This window comes from Chiloscyllium plagiosum, chromosome 8 (genome assembly GCF_004010195.1).
Source record: "Chiloscyllium plagiosum isolate BGI_BamShark_2017 chromosome 8, ASM401019v2, whole genome shotgun sequence".
Lineage (NCBI taxonomy): Eukaryota > Metazoa > Chordata > Chondrichthyes > Orectolobiformes > Hemiscylliidae > Chiloscyllium > Chiloscyllium plagiosum.
In genome coordinates this window covers 18,655,692-18,658,674 of record NC_057717.1, presented here as the reverse complement: position 1 = coordinate 18,658,674, position 2,983 = coordinate 18,655,692, and positions in this window count along the sequence as shown.

The following is a 2,983-nucleotide window of genomic DNA, read 5'->3' as shown; positions in this document are numbered from 1 at the left end:
GTCCAGCAAAGATCAGTCAAGCTCAGCGTTGAATATCTTCAATAACCGAGTCTTCACTGCTCCCTGAGGATGAGGACACCACAATTAACACAACACTAAAGTGAAAGGGACGTCCTTATTTCATTGTGGGACTCGTTATTTTAAACCGTGTTAACCTAACATCAAATCACCACCTCTTTTCAGACTTAAGAACACAATAATTAGGAACAAACATAAAGCATTCCAAACTTCAAACCAGTCCCACATTCCCACTGACCCTTTCCAGTCAAATATGTACCAAACCCAGCCTCTGCTGCTGTCTCAGAAAGAGAATACCTGATAGCATAACATCACAGGAACATTAAAGCAAGGAGCAGAATGAGGCCAATCGGCCCATCGATGCTAAACGTCCGTTCAATAATTTCTTATATGAACCTCAAACTCATTCTTCTGCCTTCTCCCTAGAATCCTTGATCCCCTTACAAATCCGAAGCATATCGATTTGTATCTTAATGACACTAGTTTCTGTTACTCTATGTGTCTGTCTGTGTGTGTTTGTGTGTGTGCATCTGTACATGTGTGTGCCTCTGTGTGTGTGTGTATGTGTGTGCGTGTCCATGTGTGTATATATGTGTGTGTGTGTGCATGTGCTTGTTATCTATGTGTTTGTGTGTCTATGTCTGTCTGTCTGTGTATCAGCCTGTGTGTTTCTTCACTGTGTTTGTGCCTATTTGTAGTTGACTTTATATGTCTCTGTGTGTTTCTACCTGTGTGTATACCTATCTCCTTGTAAGTATTGTGTGTGTTCGTATATTGCGGTGTTTACCAATACTTCTGAGTATCTCTGTGCCTGCGTCTCTGTGCAGTGGGGTATCTGTGTCTTTTGTTGGATGTGAAAGGGCTGTCGTTGGAACTGCCAGCGGGTTTAAAGTGAGAAGTTTCTTTCACTGAACATTTCTCCTTAATTGGTCGGTGGGACGTGGATGTTTCAGAATCTCCACACAAGGCGTTCGAGTCCTCTCTGGCTCGTACCAGTGTCCTACCCACATGGCAAGGGGAGGAGGTGAGGGAACGGATATCCGGCATTCCACCACTCGGCTTTGCCTCTATGTCCTATTCCAGGCTCTTCCTCCTGGAATGGGAGAAAGGGAGGGTGGGAGTGGATGACCCAGCTGTTAGTGCTGATGTAGTTGGGGGGAATTGTGAGGTGTCTGGAATGAGTCAGTCGACAGTTTTGAATCCATATAGTATTGTTAGTGTGGGGGGTATTGCGTAGGTGACAGAGAAAGTGAGGAAGGAAGTTACTGAATTCAATAGTGAGAGTGGTAGTGCCTGAGCCTTATCTGGAAATAGAGAGTGAAACTTGTTCGGGGGTAGGTGCTATAGCAGAGATACAGTGAGTGTGAACGAGCAGAGAGTCTACGGTAACTCTTATCCTGACAGAGCTGGGAGGATATCGATGCTTATCCTGTATTGCAGGATATTTCTTCAAATCATCTCAGCTTCGAGGTGAGGCTTCCCGAATGTTTTGTCCAAGTCTGTCACTAATAATTACACAGACCTTTCCCTCAGCTTCCACAGAATCAGTTTAGGTAGAGCTTACAGATAGCAAGGAAAAGCAAATATTGGTGTTTTTATATCAAAACCAAAACGCTAGCAGAAAGTCTCAGCATCATATGCTCTTGAAATTAGATTGGCAAGTATCGCGGACACTGCAATCTTATTGGATGGTCTCAAATTGCATCTAAACTGCATTAACTAAGTGACTGCACATGTTGTGAAAAATTAATTCTGTAAGTGTATATGAGGTGGGTTAAAGAGTCTGTTGTGAAGCAAACTAGAGAGCAGGTTATTTCGGATTTGATGTTGTGTGATCAGAATGACGAATTAATAATCTTGTACTAAAGCAGCTTTTAAGGAATAATAAGATTAATAAGGTGCATTTTACATGGCGTCTGCATACAATATGAGGGTCAAGATAGCTCCAATGAATTGGGAAAGTACAATATAGCATTCAGTGGGAGATAAGCAATAGTTTTTAGAGTCATAGAGTCCGACAGCACGGGGACAGGCCCTTCAGCTCAAACTGGTCCATTCCGATCAAAATGTCCATCCACGCTAACCCCATTTCCCTGCCATTGCCCCGTATCCTTCTAATCCTTTCCTATCCGTGTATTTGTCCAAATGCCTTTTAAAGGTTGTTAATGTATCTGTCTCAATCACTTCCCCTGGCAGCTCATTTCATATGCGTACCAGCCCCTGTGTGTAAAAAGGTTGTTCCTCAGGTTCCCTCTTATTCTTTATCCTCTGACTTTAAACTGACGCTCTCTAGTTTGTAATGCCCAACGATGGGAATAAAAAGGACTGGGCACATTCACTCTATCCATGTCTGTCATGATCTTACAGACTTCAATATGATCCCCCCTCAGTCTCACACACACAAAAGTTAAAAGCCCTAGCTTGTCCAACCTCTCCCTATAACTCAGTCTATTGAGTCCTTGGCAACATCCTTATAAATGTTTTCTGCATTCTTTCCAGTTTACTAACATCCGTCCTATAGCAAAGAGATCAAAACTCAACATAATCCTACCAATATGGCCTCAGCAGCGTCCTGTATAACTGCAACATAACTCCCTAATTTCGATACTCAGTGTAATACACTGGTTAAGGTCAGTGTGCCAAAAGCTTTCTTCACTGCACTGTTTGCCTCTGAATCAACTTCCAGAGAATCATGCACCTCAATTCCACGATCCCTCTGATCCACGACACTCCTTAGGACCCAACCAGTCACCAGGAAACTCCAACCTTGATTTGACTTTCTAAAATGCAAGAACTTACACTGATAAATATTAAAATCCATTTCCAATTTCTCTGCCACTTCTCCAGCTGATCAAAGTACTGCTGTAATTTCTGAAATTTATGATAACCTTCCTTACTCTCCATGATGTTGCCTATTTTAGTTTCATCTTCAAAATTAAAAATCATGCCCGTACATTCTCATCTA